We start from the raw sequence: 11,764 nt of genomic DNA, 5'->3' as shown, positions 1-11,764 counted from the left end.
TTATTATTTATTATTAGTCTTATTTAAGTACAAGAGAATGAAAGATTCCAACACAGATCTCTTAGTTGTTAACACATATTGTATGTCAGTTGAACTATGCTCGTTTTAATATTAGACTTGAGTAGAAAGAAATAGTGAATCGAAGTCTAGAGTTTGACTACGTAGATATAAATATTTAAGAAAAATGGGGGCAAAAGGTGAGTTAGAAACATATAGGTTAAAGGCAGCAGCTTCTTAATTGGCCTCAAATTGCACCACTTTGGAGTTTGGAAGTTATTGAAGCCCTCTTAGACAGTTTCCCCAAAAAGGGTGTCTGTGACTTTTACATGCTCCAAGACAAAAACATTGTAAATAAAAAACATTAACATAAAAAGCAATAGACAAAAAAGATGATGCATTTTCTTCTGATCTTTTCTTTCCAAAGGGATGCTCTTTTTCTGCAGCACATTATTCTTTGATTATCTTTCATGTCCCACTATCTAATTTTAAAAAACAATATACATTACATGGTAGATGACAAAATGTAGGCTGCGTTGTGTGTTAGGAGACTCTTATGTTATTTATGTGTGTTTTTTTAACATAAATTTGTAGATTTGATTCGAAGAAACATTATATATCTTATTTAAGTCAATCACTAGGAAATGGTCAAAGTAAGCTATAAATATATACACCCTTAAAGTTCCTAATCTAAAAAAAGAATTTGGAGATGTTAATTAGGGTCTACCACAGGAAGGAACTAATTAAGAGTGTTGCCGACATCAAAAGAGAATAAGTTAGTGGTAGAAATCGAGGCAGGTAAGCTCAGAGGAGCATGGATAGAAGTAGACTCGACCTTAAAGGTGTTTGTAGCCTCAATATATCCTTAGCTGCAATGTGGGCACTTTGGAATGCTTGGCTCGAAGTGGTCTCATCCTTAACCTTGGCTTTCGTGTTCAAGAGGGACCTTTGATTCATCTAGATAGAAGTGACCTCAACTTTAGTTTTGAAGTTGAAGCGGGCACTTTGGGCCAATTTTTCTCTCTTCTTTTGGTCTCCCTTGGTACGTTTCTCGCGCTTCTGTGTCTCTAACACATTATTATTGTTATTCTAGTCTTAACCCTAACTTTCTGCTCTCTTGAGCTCGATGACTCTTTTGGTCCAAAATAATTCTTAACATACACTTAACTACATTTTTGGATGCACTTTAATATGTTTGTGTCAAAGTTATGTCCTTCCATTTTTTTGTATCACAACAATTGCAAGAATGAAGATCGAACCTCTTATATTTAGCATGGAAACTCATGTCGTCGGCCAATTACCGTTAAATTAATTAAGCTCTCTTTATCTATTTTTCAATTTTAATATGTGTATAATAAATCTCTAAACGTTCATATTCATATATTTAATACATTTCTAAACTTTAAATGGGTTTAATTATAATTAAATTCGTTTACTATTCAAGATGAACCAACGATATATTTAATTTTCAAAAATCAAATAGATACCAAAATTTAATATCTATGGTTGACAGAGCTTAATATACAATAATATTTGAAGACCATATCCAAAAAAGGAAAAATCTTGAGATGCTGTCCATTTCAGTAATATAATAAATATGGTAATGAAAAACAAAAAACTAATTTTTATAATACATATATATATCTTGAAATTCTCCATTAAAATTTAATTAGTAAATAAAACACATATGAGCTGTTGTTAAGTGGAAAGTAATTTAATATAAAGTCTTTATAGATAAATTTTATAATATTGTTTAAAAGATCTAAAGATATTGAGTGGGAATGTTGCCCCATTGAACCTCACATTTACTAACTTTTGGTAGGAAAGTTTTGAAAATGAGAGTGAGATTTTATACATGCAAATGACCCATAGAAAAAAAAAAAGTCCTCTCTTACTTTTTGATGTGTTGAAATTCTAAACTATATATTAAAATAAGTAATAGAATTAAGATTATAAAACAAAATCTTATTTTACACTAAAGTCTCTTTTTAAGTGTGCTTGTAATCGAACCAATTCGAGACAATGGCGTCGGTAGTATTGATGATGGTGATATTTTTATCTCTTCCATTATGACTTTAAAATATATATATATATATATATATAATCGTTCCGAAGATTTGGAAATAGTGTTTTTGACTTTCTTTTTTTTAATGTCATGGCATTTAATTATATATAGCGTATGTATGAAAGAAATTAAAACTTTTACCATCGATCTTATTTTCACTCCACGTATTGTAAAGAAAACTCACAAGTCAAATACACACACATCTTTAGTAGCTGTTCTTTCTTTTGGAATTTTTTTTACAATATACGGGATGAGGGGATGGAACTTCAGACCTCTTCAAGTTGATATAATGATATAAATACATGTTTGGTGCTAGTAAAATTATTTGTTTCTAGAGATTTTTTTCGTACGATCCTAGTACATACCACTCTCATAATTAAATTAATAAATTTATTATTAAGCAAATTTTATAAACCTCGCTTTACTCTTAAATGTGTTATGATGAAACATTTTTCGTTGATTTTGGTCGATCGGTTCCTAAGAAAATTTCTTCTACAATGGGAGCATGGAAAATATTTTCATCCCTAATTATCATTTTATTGTGCTTCAAGATTAACAATGAATAGAGTAGGATATACTAACGTTAATGTCACGGGTTGATATATGTGTTTTGTCGACGTGTAAATTGGAAGTCCAGCGTGGAAGAAGAAGACAGGCGATGGTTAAATTAACAAAGTCACTATCTAAGTAAGTGATAATGATTGGGATTGTACACACACTTAATTAAAATAAAATAATAATAATAATAATAATAACAAATAAATAAGTAAGTAAAATAAAAAGCTAAAAACTTGCACGAGCGGATTTTAGTGGCGATTAAATTCGTAAAGTGGAAAGAAGTGTTCGAACACTCCAAGTAGGGTTTCTTTTTTCTTTTTCTTTCCTTTTTATATAAATAACTAACTCAAAAGACTTTTATTATTAAACTCAGATTTGCTATTAATAAAAAAAAAAATTATATAATAATAAGAGAAGAAAAAAAATAAAACAAAATATTATATAATAACAACAACTTGATGTTTAGTGCTTTGACTCCTTTTAATTCACATGGGATATCACTCTTTTTCCTTTTTAATATCATCCATTATCTTTTTTTTTTTTTTTATTCCCATTAAATATATATATACACACACACACACACAAATTAAAACTATAAATAATACAGAAGTAGTTGGAATTTTTTTTTTTTTTTTTTGAAGGGCTAAATCTAAGGTTTTCTTTTTGTTTATTGAATTTCTTAGCCAATGACTTACTCTAGCCAAATAAATTTCAAAAGTAAAAATGTAATTTTTGAAAAAAGTTGGAAAATTTTGAAAATATGTTAGCCTTGGTTGTTTTATTATTGAAATGTTTGGTAGATTATTATTATGATTAAAATAAAGCTCACAAAAGCATATAGACTAATCATGTATGTATATATATATATATATAGTTAATTAATTCACACAAGTAGTATGGGACCATGGTTTTAAGAAATCATGGTATATGAAAGTTCCTATATCTTAATTCATGATTGAAAAACACATAGATACTAAAAGTAGAAAATAACGTTGAAATTCTCTTGTATAAATGTTACTAAATAAAAAACGATAAACAAAAAGCGAACATCCCTAATCAACTAGCATACAATACTTAGTAATCTAAAACGTCTTTGATTCAAAATCCATTATCCCTAATAGGAGAAACACTTTTAACAAATAACAATCAATGATAGATTTCTACTACTACAGTTACTTTTATCATTTTTAATAGATATATCTGTATAAGCATATTCGAATAATAATCATAGTATAAAATAAATGAAAGAAGAAAATAAAATTGAAAGGGTAGATTAATTAAAAGGAGAATGATAAAATGAAAAATTTTAATAATGATAGGAAAATCATTATCACATAAAGAAATTAAGTAAAATTAAAGATCTCAAATTAATAAATAAATAAATAAATAATTAATATGCGCCACCATATACCAACCCTCTCCCCACCACCTTTTTCCCCTCCACCACTTCCCTATTATTATTGTTATTATTAATTAATATTTTTCTTTCAATTAATTAAATGATTAATTAATAAAACATATATAATGAAGACAACTAATAGATATTATAATTTATTATAAGTGCTTTAGCTTCACGCCTAGATAATATTTTTTCCTCTTTAATTCCACAAAAAGAAGATTTTAATATCTGACCGTTCAGTGTTCTTTAAAGTGCCTGTAACAATCATTACAAACTTTTATAAATTATAAATCATAATAATAATAATATAATCACAAGTACTCCCATATCTCAATTCAATATTATTATTATTTTTATGTCTATAAAATTATTTCAGATTCTCTAAATAATCATTAGATTGAAAATAATAACTTCATAGAATAATAATTCATATTATATATATATATATATATATATATATAGGTTTTGGTTGAATTTTTTATATTCAAGTGATAATACTAATCTAGCTAGTTTTTGAATTTAATTATAAAAGATTAGGAATTAGTGTAAAGTATTGTGTGCTTAATTAATGTCTAATCAATAACAACATTGTGTGATATATAGTTTGATGTGATTGTGTTTTAATTTAGTTTAATTAATTAAAGACCTACTTTCAGGCTTCCAAGTGTTAAACATATATCACATTCATGGGACTAGATCTTCCTTTTTTGTTATTTATTCAAAATTAGGCTTTGATAGAAATATATATATATACTTTTTCGATTATGATACTTTAGAGTCGAGTTCACGCGTAAACATAATTATTATAACATTGAAATGTCATTTTGTTTCTTATTTTTTGAAGTTTGATCAAGTTTAAGTCTTTATACTTTCCATTCATTCAAGTTTAGTATGTTCTTATAATTTGAATAAATCTTAGATTTAGTTTTCCATATTAATTAAATAACTTAATTACGTAAGAAAATTGTATTATGAGGGTGGAATGTCAAAAATACCGAGTGCAAGTGGAAGGTATATCTTCTTTAAAGACAATATACATACCATAGCCACGTCGATCGAAATTATAGATTACCCAAATCGTATTTTATTGATTAACACGACATTTTTTGTTGTTATTGATTTGTTCGGTTTTACTATTCATGTGTAATTTGTTTTCATTAGATTTGATATTATTTTTCTAATAGTTAAATTATTGTTTTGGTTGTGTTGGACCATTTTATTTTATATTTTCTATTTTTGAAAAATGAGATTATATAAACATTACCATTTATACAATCTAAATGGTTTAGAAAAGGAGAAAACTTAAGAACTAATTTTTCAGAAGGAATAAAAGTTAAAGAATGTTTAATATAATTGAAGAAAGGAAAATATTTACCATCGGTTTTTTTACATTTTTAAATTAATTTCATAATTGAACTGGATAAAATATTAATTCACAATATAAAAAAAAAAAAGTGAAAATATTCAATTAAACTTTTTTTAAAAGGAAAAAAAAAAAACTCATTTGATTCATTCACATATTCTAAATTATTTGAAAAGTCTTTATTCTCTTTTTTCTTCTCTAATAACATTATACCTGTCAACTATTATTTTAGAAATTACTAACAACTTCAAATTAACCTAGAGAGGACCAAAAATGCAAATGAAAAATATACATATTTAGTATTATATTTTCTAAAACCATTGTGAAAATAGTATTCCAAGGTTCCTGTCATATAAATGAGAGGTATAGTGTGTGTGTGTGTATATATATATATATATGGAATTTAGAAATATATCGTAATTAACATAACATTAATTAATATGTTGTGTAGTTGACCACCTCTCAACACAATTCTCTTTTTTTGACACTCAATTAAAGTACAAGAACAAAATTTAAAAAATGAAAAGTATAAGCATGAAAACACACAATTAAAAAAAAGTATATAGTAAAAAAAAATGTGTACACAATAATTATATTAAATAGTTTTTTCATGTCTTCATATATATATATATATATTAATTTAATAATTTTTAGAACTAGATTTCTATGAATTTTTAATTAATCTCCAAGACAATCAACACCCTTTGACGATTCATTAAAAAAATTAAGAAATTAAATGTAATCTTAGACACTTTGACAATAAAAAGCTTGCAGGTTTAATTAATCAATCATGGTTGAAAATAATGGCAATGTATCTTTTAAATCATTAATGAAAAATAAATTAATCAAAAAATTAGTCTATGGTTTTGCTTTGAAAAAAAAGTTCACATCATAATCTTTTACAAGGACTCACAAACCTCAAAAGATCTTTCATTATTGCTCACACTTCCTACTAAAAAATGTATAATTAATAATCATAATAATAATTAAAATCTTTTTAATTTTTTAAATTCCTTAACATGTTTTATTAAATGTGATTTAGTTTTTTTATTATTTTAAAAATAAATTATACTTATATTTAATGGAGATCCAAGATTGATCTTTCGGGTTTTTTTTTCCATAATTACGAAAGATATTAAAAATTTAGATGATTAATTCACTTACATTAACTAGATCTCTACGTGTCAACAAGAACTAATAAGCCCAATTATTTGAATGTACTAATGGTTACGACGTGCAATATTCTTTTTCTATAAAAATACAATTCGAAAATATAAAATTTCCAGAAATTATTATCGTCTAATAAGTAGGTCGGAATTAATTAGGTAAAGAATGATAAATATGAAAATAATTACTTCTTTCGTTCATAAAATTTGTGAAAAATGTTGCATAATCTCTAGACAGAAATGACTTTTCGTAATTTGTTTCAATCCGAGACAAAAATTTAGATAAAGGATAATCTTCTAAAGAAAAAAAAGAAAGACCCTATTTTTTTTTCTATGTGAAAAGTAATTAATGTGTAAAGCAAGAGAATAGACTATATATTCATAGATTCAATGATGGGACTTTTTGACTAAGAATTTAAGGGTAATATTTGTTTGACCCGTTTGTTACATATTGGTTTGTCACCAACGCACACAAAAATCCAAAATCTAGCAGCAATGAGCAAACCATTGTAGATTGTACCCATCATGGATATCTATATGTGTGTGTGTGTATATATATATATATGTATATATGTATGTATGTATATATGTGTGTATGTATGTGTGTATGTATGTGTGTATGTATGTGTGTATGTATGTGTGTATGTATGTATATGTATGTATGTATGTATATATATGTATGTATGTATGCATGCATGCATGCATACCTACAATTTTAGGTATATCTTCTAGCCTCTCTTTTATTATTCTTATTTTGAATTTTTTATCTTCTATTGTTGGAGGGTAGCTATGTTATAGTATACTAACAAAGGAAGGAGCATGGTCAATATAGGATAGTAACTTTCAATTCTTTTGTGTCTTTCTTGATCATACTTTCATATCTCTTTAAGATTTCTCTCATTTGAACATATCCACTCCTAACCTCGGAATCGTTACATTTTAAATATTGATCATATATACTTTCATATCCTTAAGACCCCTGTCATTCGGACATTTCCCTCTCCTACATTTGGGGTAGTTACAATTTAAATAACGAGGTCCAAAGCTTTTTTTTTTATGATATCTGAAGCTTTCCATAGAAAGAATAGATCTCACAGTGAAGCGCAGTGTAGTAATTCTATAGCTCATGTTTTGACAAGTCATGTTCATCGCGGACTAATCTCACGTGTTTGTATTGAGGAACAACCCTTCCATGAGAGAATACTACTATGTCTCCTGTAATCTATTATCTCTTTAAATTTGGGCATTTACATATCTATACTAAGAAATTTTTTATTAATAAGTTGTATATTTGCTTCAAAATCTATCGTAAGAAATCTAAATTCCAAAATATGAAGAAAAAAATTAGGGTTAGGGTTTGGTCACTATTTCTTTTTTTGGTTAACATTTTGGATTATTTCCCCATATGTAAATGGAAATGATATTCATGCTAGTATATTGGATGGATACATAGTGAGTGCATAAGGCTATTTAGTTGCATTCATGGCTAATCAATCAAATGAAAAAAAAAATTAAGGATAAGATATGGTCCATTATCTTTCCATTTTCCAATTTCCATATATAGTATCTTCCACCCCTATTTTTTTGGCTTTTACAAGTGAAATTAATTACAATTTCTTCCCTTTTTATTTTTTCTCTCTTGTTCTTTTATAGGGAAATAATTTCAAAAGTGTAGCTAGAGCTAGATTAGGAAATGGATAGTTCATTCATTTTTATCGATGTGCTAGGTAACCAATACATTACATTACGTTCTCTATTTTACTTTCCTAATCCAAACTAATATATAGAGACACGTAAATAAATTCTATTTTGATTTTATATTTTCGATTTTAGTTTAAGTTGGTTAATGTACTCTTAAAATGTTTGAGTGTGTTTGTGTATTTTCCTTAAATTTTGTTCTATTTTACCTTTTTATGTTCAAATATTTATTTTTATTTATAGACTTTTGAAAGTGACTATAAGCACTATTTTGATTACTATTTGTAAAACTCTAACATAATATAAGAATAAAATTAACAAAATTTTATTTTTAAAATTACAAAATTTTTAAAAATATTTATAAATATAACAAAATACCATGAGAGATTAAGATAGACTAATATCTGTATATATCATGATATATATATAGATACAAATAGTAGTGTATCTTGATCGATGTACGATAGATTATGATATTTTGCTATATTTGAAAATAACCCTAAAACTAATATTTAAAAAAAAAAAAGTAATATATAGACTAAATTAAAATTTGAAAATCCATAAATGAGATTAAATATTTTGAAAGTAATATATTACCTTTTCTTTTCTTTTTAATTTCCACAAACCATATTTAAACCTTCATTAATTAACAAGGAATATAGTTTTTCTTCAATAACCTAAGTGTATTAAAAAAAAAATAGTTGGTGGGATATGACAAAAAAATATTAAGAATATATCAATCTAGTTGAGATATTTTGATATGCACTCCTTCTTCATTCCTCTCTTCCAATTTTAGAAGAAAATATTAAAGATTTTTACATGAAAAGTTATTCTTTGGGTCTTATAAATTAAAAATGTTCTTAAAATTAAAAATTTTGATCAATAAAAAAATTTAGAGATAATTATGGTTGATGTAGAGAGAGATACATATATTAATATATATTTTCCTATATTATGTAGAAACCTATGAAATGATATTATCAAAACTTTGGGCAAGTGGGTTTTTGGGCTTTGTTTACTTTTCCAAATCCATTTGTTTTTATTGATCATCCTTTTACCTTTCTAATCTAACAATTGGTATAGGAAGATATCATATTGAGATTTAGATATGCTATATATGGCTAAATCCAAAAATAATGTAAACATAAATATGGTAAAAAGTAGAATACTTTATCTATTAGGATATATTTTGATAATGTTTGCCTTTAATAATCAACGCAACCTCGACACGTAATATCATTATAGTAAATAATAAATTTAAAAAATCAATTTATACTTAAAAAAATTTGAATTACGTTAGCTTAAATTGTAATCTAATAATTGTATTACTTTACGTTATATTATATATAGTTATTTCATTCAACGTGTTAATTATTTTAAAAGAAGAAATAGTAATATTGATTAAAAAACAAAAATAAGTTAAATCTCTCAAATTGTAATTATATAAGTTATGACGTAGTTACCTAAATATAGCACAGTCAACGTAACATCGTTGGTTTTCTCTCACTAAAAAAAGAACGGACGAGATGAATAAACACTTTTTTGTTAATGACTTTTCAAACATGGAATTGGAGAATCAAAAGAAACAAGGAGCCAAATGGAGAAATAAACAAAAACAAAAGAGAGGCAACATGATTGATTTGATGAATAGAGTTTCCTTAGACAAAACACACAAACACATACACCACCATTTAGTGAAACACATGTTTTCTTGTGTGTATTGACCATATTTGAAATGTACTTTTCTGATTTCTAATTAACGTGTAACAAAGAAATGTCATTATTAAAGAAGAGGAGGAAGAAGAGGAAGTTGAAAAAAAAAAGGTATTTAATAATGTGGAGTCCAAGTGTTGTTCAACTTCAAGTTTTGGGCATAAACATAACAATGAAGGGTTGTTTTAGAATTTGTACAAAATATATACATATATGTATATATATATATATATATATATATGTATATATATATATATATAAAGTGTTGAAGAAATTTAGAGAGACTGAGCTTTCAAAGCACCCCATTAGCTTGTCAATGAAATCAACAAGATTTGGTGTATGAATTGGTTGGGTTGGATTGATGTTTATTTGGCTCCCATTTTCATATATACAAAAGGGTAGAGAATATATCTTAGATATGATTCTTGAGCTAGAGATCATAGATGTTCAATTAATAATAGATTGTTGATGTTGATCAAACATATTATATATATACAAAATCAAACATGGTTTCCATAAAAAAGGAAAGAAGAAAAAAGGTCATCTAGAATCCTTTTGACCAATAATGACATCACATCCATTATTTATACTAGTTATGAATATGGGAGCCATATTAATTAAACTCTACAATAGATAGTAATAATAATGGTAATAGTAATGGAGAGTGTGTTCGACTTTTTATCAAATAGATGTATTAATTTCTTTGATTTTTTTAACGTGGGATGTAATATTAGGGGTTCATAACTTTTTTCAACATGCTCCAGGATCTTGAAGATGATGTCTCCTTGGGTTCATCAATCTAATTTAGCAAATCTCAATTACATTTTACTGAACAAAGCACCTATTTGGGCTTTAAAGACTTTTATATTCTGGTTTATGGTATGAAATTTTTTCTCAAAACTAATTGACAGTGAGAGAAATAGTTCATTTATATTATAAAAAGTTTTCCAACGTAAGATTCTAAGCATCTCAACAAGAAATTTCATGTTATCTAATTTAATATGGTTACCATGATTATTAAAATTTAAGTGGATATTCGATTCAATGAAAATAAAAAAATGGTCAAAAATAGAACATTTGACAGAATATTTACACTTCATAGAAAAATCAAAATCAAGTTTAATAACTTTTGTCTTTTAGTAGTATTGTTTTATAGAGCGTAAATATTTTGTCATTTTTTTCTATTTTTTAGAAACCTCCCTAAAATAAGGTTAAGATTCGATCAAAAATTAAAAATTGAAACCTTATATCTCTTATAAGATAGGTTATATAGTCTCATTTTGAAGTCTATACCCTCATTTTCCTACTTTCTTCTTAATTTGTATAATCTTAGTTTTGTATTATACTTCTTAAATATTAGTAAATTAATACTAACCTAAAAAAATTAGATTGATTGATAATCTAATACGGTTTCGAATTAGAAGATCCAATTCAACCAAAAGCTTGAGCTAATAAATGGCTCTAAATTTAGAGTGCATTTTGGATTATATATCTATGGAAAGTAAATGTTTTTCAAGAATACATTTTCTTTTAAACATTTTATTTAAAATAAGTTTAAAATTTAAATACTTACCTATTTGGTTAGATATTTTTATAAGTGTCTATATACATAATTTTGTTTTTCAATCTCATTTTTTAAAAATGCATTATGAAAAGCTATCCAAACACCTCTTTTAAAAAATTTGAACACTTTAAAAGGTAATTCAAACACATCCTTAATTTTTTCTACACGCTTTTAACTATTATTAAAGTTGAAATAATAATTTTAGGAAGAGAGAAAAAAAAAAGAGAAAAAAAGAAAATAG

Source organism: Cucumis melo, chromosome 9 (assembly GCF_025177605.1).
Source record: "Cucumis melo cultivar AY chromosome 9, USDA_Cmelo_AY_1.0, whole genome shotgun sequence".
Taxonomy (NCBI): Eukaryota; Viridiplantae; Streptophyta; class Magnoliopsida; order Cucurbitales; family Cucurbitaceae; genus Cucumis; species Cucumis melo.
Note: the sequence above shows the minus strand (reverse complement) of the source record.